This window comes from Mustela nivalis (genome assembly GCF_964662115.1).
Source record: "Mustela nivalis genome assembly, chromosome: 3".
Classification (NCBI taxonomy): Eukaryota; Metazoa; Chordata; class Mammalia; order Carnivora; family Mustelidae; genus Mustela; species Mustela nivalis.
In genome coordinates this window covers 12,319,454-12,325,453 of record NC_139022.1, presented here as the reverse complement: position 1 = coordinate 12,325,453, position 6,000 = coordinate 12,319,454, and the positions used below count along the sequence as shown (strand labels likewise).

At 48.9% G+C, this 6,000-nt stretch overlaps 1 long non-coding RNA gene across 1 annotated transcript in view; it reads left to right on the top strand.

Annotated features, from left to right (window-relative positions):
* The first annotated feature begins 650 nt into the window (after positions 1 to 650).
* Positions 651 to 6,000, top strand: part of LOC309860876 — a 28,886-nt gene continuing 23,536 nt past the window's right edge. The window contains exon 1 of the long non-coding RNA XR_014309683.1: positions 651 to 686. This is a non-coding gene — a long non-coding RNA (uncharacterized lncRNA). The remainder of the gene's footprint in view (positions 687 to 6,000) is intronic.

Below are 6,000 nucleotides of genomic sequence, written 5' to 3'. Positions count from 1 at the left end.
AGGGCGGCTTTTGGGTCAGCACACAGATGGGGCCCTGGCAGCGGGGATTTGAAGTTCGAGAATCAATCTGGTCGCGTGGTGGTGGTTGGTGGGGGCCGCTCCGACTTCCCCGCGGAGGCCCAGGTGGCACCCTGCCGCTGGCAAGGACCCAAGGGGGGGGGCCTTCCCTCCCTTGCTGGGAGTGTCCAACCCAGTCACACCTGTGGGGTTGTTGTTAGGGGTGCGTTTGAGTTAGGTTCCTAAAGCCCGATGCAGCTTGTGTGTGTGTGTGTGTGTGTGTGTGTCTGTGTGTCTGTGTGTCTGTGTCTGTGTGTGTTTGTTGCGGGTGGGGGGTACGTAAATCGTTTTGTGTGGATGGCCCCGGAGCAGCGTTACCCAGGTGCCAGGGGTGGGGCAGCCAGCCTTTGGAGGGAGGCCTAGTGCGAGCCGGGACGTCTTCACTGGCTCGTGTTTTCTCCAGTGAATCTGACCAACTTTGTCCATCCCTTTCAGGATCACTTGCTGAGAGCAGAGAAGAGTGAGAGGACCAGTTATCAGTGTTAAGCTGTCTTCTCTCGCTCCAGAAGGCACTTGTGTGTTCTGCTTACTGACACGGTCATGGTCAAGCCACTGATATCTGGAGGTCGCAGGCCTGCTGGTGGTTGTGGCTGCTTGAAATCCTCCTTTACTGCCTACTTTTTGGGAAGGTAATTCTGACACGTCTCTGCTTAGCCTGCAGAAGCTCTGCGGCCTCTGCCCTCTGGGAGAGGTGGAGACCAGCCAGCAGTCCCACCTGTCCCCTGATGCTTTCTGTTCCTTGCTTGACAGCCTACTGTGGCAGGCCCTTGTTTCTGCACACCATTTTCTTGTGTTGAAGAGTGTGCAGCCAGTGTTGTGGAGGACCAGGGAGTGGCCATACTGGACCCAATGCCGCTCTCCCTGTGGCTCTCCATGATTGTTGTTCAACCATAAGAGGGCAGGCCAAAGGGAACCCTGGCTGGTGCCTGGGCTAGGATCTGGACCTTGTGCCACAGCCTGCTGGTAGGCTGATTGGGTTGGCTGGACTCTCTCAGCAGGGAGTGGTCTGCAGACCTCCCACAGACAGGCTGCAGTGTGGACACCCTGAGCTACAGCTGGCCTCTAGGGTCCAAGTCAACTGTGCTGTGTTTTGGAATGGGTGAATTTAACATATTCTCATTTAGGCTTCAGTTCAGAGTTTGGGAATTTTGAAAGTCACATCACCCTGCATAATCCTTTTAAAGCCCATACATTTCCCAGAATGTCATAAGGGTTTCCAGCCCCAGATGGCTGTTTTCCATTCAATTAGCTCTTTAAGAATTGTACATACCCAGAGCTCTAGTTTGGCAGACTTGATGCTGTGAGTGCTGTGATCCAGTTTTTGATCTTGGAACATGAGAGACATGTCCTCTTGTTTCCCTCCCTCTCTGGGGAAAATAGGGGAATCGTGTTAGCTTAAGCCTGGTTATGACTAAGAGCCCATGAGTGTTGGTCTGAGAAGGATGAGCGCACCTAAATACATTTTCAAGCAATATTATGTTTCTCAGTAACCTATACTTGGGAGAAATTCTGCATCAGAGCAATTTAGTCTAGCCACTGTGGCACTTAAATGGTCATGAAGTTCAGGATCATTTGTCATTTAGCATCAGGTTCAAATTCTGCTTCCTTTGGATGTGCACTGAGCTCACATCTGGACCTGAGAATCACAGGCAGGCAGGTGCTTTAACCAAAGACATTTAGTGGTTATTGGATGGTATTTATACCCAATTTTGTTTTCTGGTTTTTTGTGGAAGCTTGCTTTTAAAATCCAGCCCTAATGAAGAATTTCCTTTTCTTCTTGAAACAGTCTTTCCCTGTGGGAAATTCGGGGTGGTGGCGGAAGGGTGAGGTGGATGGTTTATTAAGCATGAGTTCAGATGGCCTGGAACAATGGGATATGATTTATGGGGCCTGGAAATAGATGCCGGGCCCCGAGAAAACCCTTGTGCCCCGTGGTGGGGGGAGGAGAGATGGACGGGTTTGGTAAGAGTGAGAGCTGCACCCTGGCCAGTCTGAGAGCAGAGAGGCTCAGGCTCTGAGGTTTATTAGAGTGTCAAATATAACCCCACTTTAGGAAGGCAGCTTGGGCCTGTCTTCCATCTTTGTTCCCTGGTTCACTGACAGACGTCAGCGGGCCGGTGGGGTAGGAAAGGGTGGCAAACAGGATGGTGGCATTTGGATCTGTGATCAACCCTCGAATAGGAAAATCCGTAGCAGAAATGGCTGTTGCTGCTAGAAGTAGATGAGGAAAGCAAAGGACTTAGGGAACAGGTTTCATGCCTGCCTTCTGCTGCAAAAGCATATGTGTGTGTGTGTGTGTGTGTGTGTGTGTGTGTAGATAAGTGAATGTGTATGTGTGCATAGGTGTCTTACACATAAATATGTATTGCTTGTGCTGGATTGGGCTGGTTGGGGATTTTGGTTTTGGTTTTAAATTAGAGATCACAGGTGCTGTCTAGGAGTCCCGCTGATGCCCTAGAGTCCCTGCGCCGGAGAGAGGCATCGGCACTGGGCACCCCTGAGCTTGGATCTGCATCTGGAGTGCAGTAGGGAGGCACCTGGTGCCCAGCCGAGGGGAGGAGGGCAGGGAGGCAGAGGTGTTTCTGTGGTTCAGGTTGAGACTAGTCAATGAACAACTCTTCTAGTCTTCCAGTCTTCCCAGATTCTTCCTTCTGTTCTGTCCACACATTTTAGCTTCCTGGATCAGGCGCTCCAGAAGTGCAGCCAGCAGATAGGAGTGGAGGTACCCTCTCCCTCTCCCCCTTCCCTCTCCTCCCTGGCTTCTGGTTGTGCCTGGAGATATGGGCCCCCTTGAGGTGATTTAAATACAAAGACCATGCTTGCCCTGCTGCCTCTTAAACCCTGTCTGAAGGGAGGGTCAGCTTGGAAGCTGGAGATGCGTGCTGGGACCCCAGGGTCCAGAACCTTCTCCTGATCAGACTTACAGCTCTCCCTCTAAAATAACCCCTTCAAGCTGTCAGCCTCACCTGCCCACTGTGTAAATAACTGACACAGCAGCACAGCAGGTGGGCTCACTCCTTGGAAGCAGCACGAAATTCAGGACGCGCTGGTTTCCGGGCTTCTGCCCTTCTCATTTCCCATTCTGAGCAGTCTTGTGACTCATTTCCTCTGAGGAGGCAAAGGAACAGGCAGATTCCCAGATGCTCAGGGGCCCCTCTGTGTTTGGCTTTGTCGGTGGTCCCTTTGCCGTGGCTGGCTGCATTCTGAGCTGTTTGCTTTTTCTCTTAGAGGCTGGACATCCTAAGAGTTTTTTTTTGTTTTTTGTTTTTTTTTTTTTCTGTGTACCGTGTCAGCAACCCTCGGTAATCATTCAGCAGGGAGGTGTGACCTTGAGAAGCTGAAGACGACCGTAGGCCTTAGGAAATTAACACGGTTAAATGTTTTATCTTAGGGTTTGTTGTTGGTTTACTCGGCTTAAAGTATTTTTTGACTGAGAAGTAACAGGAGAAACATCTTAAAGCTAGAGTTAAATGTATATGCTTGTAATGGGTTTGTGAGCTGAGGTACCTGAGCCCTCATCATTGGTGTCCACGGTGAGCCACTGCTCCCAGCTTTAGCTCTGTATGGCATTCGGTGGCTTTGGGAGGAGCTGGGCATCTGGGCAAGCGACAGGGTACGCCTTATTCAGTGCTCCCTAATAGTTAGCCACGTGCCCCTACCACACAGAATTCAGAGAAGGGAGCTTCCTGGAGGGAGGTGGTGTTCAGGCTGTGGGCATGACGGTGACCACAACCAGCGGGCCCCGGTCATAGTGTTCCGTTTCATAATCACGCCAAACCTTTGCGAGTACTCCGAGAGTGCTGCGATCACCTCCCTGCGAAACAGGGTTTTGTCTGAGGCGATGAGATTACCTGGGGAAGTGGTAGCCTTCTCTGGAGGGAGACTTGATTAATCAGGGAAGGTCATGCCTTTTTAGTTTTTTTTTTTCTTTACAGCATCTGAAAACTTTTGCTGTCAGAAATACTTTTGTATTTTTACAGGGAATTGCTTTACAGGGTCTTTTTCTCAGGGCGTATGCAGTTCAGTGAGATCTAATGCATGTATGGATTTGGATTTGTGTAACCAATCTGCACAGTCGGATAAGAGACAGGAAATCTGCAATGTTATCTCTTTATTTAATCTGTCTCAGCCACTGTGATGAGCATCGATAGAGCACTTCTGCAGGCAGCAGGGCTCTGAATCCATGGGGAATCTGGGAGTTGTGTGGGGTCTGGTACTCAGTTTTATTTTATTTATTTAAAGATTTTATTTATTTTATTTGACAGATAGAGATCACAAGTAGGCAGAGAGGCAGGCAGAGAGAGGAACGAGGAAGCAGACTCCCTGCTGAGCAGAGAGCCCGATGTGGGGCTCGATCCCAGGACCCTGAGATCATGACCTGAGCCGAAGGCAGAGGCTTTAACCCACTGAACCACCCAGGTGCCCCTGGTACTCAGTTTTAGAGTTGAAAACTCACCTTTATTTTTAAGAAGTGTGATTGTGTATTTTTTCTATTAATAAGTAATATATGTACATTTTAGGGAAAAATGATAAAATTTTAAGAAATCCCATAACCCCTCATGACCTTAGCTAATCATAGTTAATCATATTGAGTATATTCTTCATATATCTTAGGTGTCAGCTTGTTGGGTGACCTGCTCTTTAATTGTAATTAATATATTGTAGTCGTTTTCCATTTACATTTTTAAATGTCGATTTAATGAGTCCGCGGTATCACACAGTTTCCTCTGGTTCCATGTTGTTGCTGCCTCCCTCTTGTATTTGTTCTGCTGTGATAAATATTCTTGAAACCTAAGTCTGTGTGCACATCTGTAGCACAATCCTTAGCAGAAAATGACCGAAGCAGAATTGAATCAAGGACCCACTTGATGTCTGTGGTGAAATAGGTCTCCATAAACATATCTACAATGCTCCTGCCGGCTGTGCACCGAAATCCTTAGAAAGTCATGCTCGGAGGACCTGCTCCAGTGTGTGATTCCTGCCCGCCGGGGCTCTTAGAGGACCGTTGCCTTTGGTAAAGCTTGCTGAGGTGTAATACACACACACAGCACATGAGTCCTAGCATGCGGCACGCTGTGTGTAACTTCTACCCAGATGAGGATCAGGAACATTCTGAGCACACCAGAGGTTCGCTCCTGCTCCTTCCCAGTCAGTCACTCCCTGCCCCCTGCTTCTCTTCCATCACCAGCGATCAAGTTTGCCTGTTACCTTGCTCTGGTGGTTCGGTTCCTCAGGACATCTGTGGATTCCTTCTTGTTGTCGCGTATGTGGCATCTTAAATTTCGTTATCGTCTGTTGTCTTCCATCACGTAGGTACTGTAGTCGGTTATCCGTTCTCCTGTTAATGGTCTTTTACATGGCATCCAGTTTGGGGCTTCCGAGGATAAGCCGCTTTAGACATTCTTGTGGTTTTGATGGACAGATACATTTCCCTTGATCATGTAAACCTAGGAAAAGGTTTTCCAGGTCCTAGATTAGATGCGGGTCTCCCCTGTCGACCTCGTGGACTGGGTGATGTTTTGCTGAGGCCTGTCTTGTGCATGGCCAGATGTTGGCCACCTCCAATTTGGCCTCTCCCCACTAAATGCCCAGTGGTGCCCTTTCCTCCAATTACATCAACCAAACGTTTCTCCAGGCATTGCCATATGTCCCCTGGGGAGCCAAATCACCTTCAGCTGAGAACAACTGCTTAATTTTTTTAAAATTTATTTTAAATTTATTTTTTGAAAAGATTTTATGTATTTATTTGAGAGGGAGGGGAGAAGCATAGGGAGAGGGAGAAGCCAACTCCCTGTTGAGTAGGGATCCCGGTGCAGGCCTGGATCCCAGGTCCTTAGGATCATGACCTGAGCCGAAGGCAGATGCTTCACAGACTGAATCCCCTGGTGCTCTGAGAACCCCTGCTTCAGTACATGCTGCCACACTGTGTTCCAGTTAATCCAG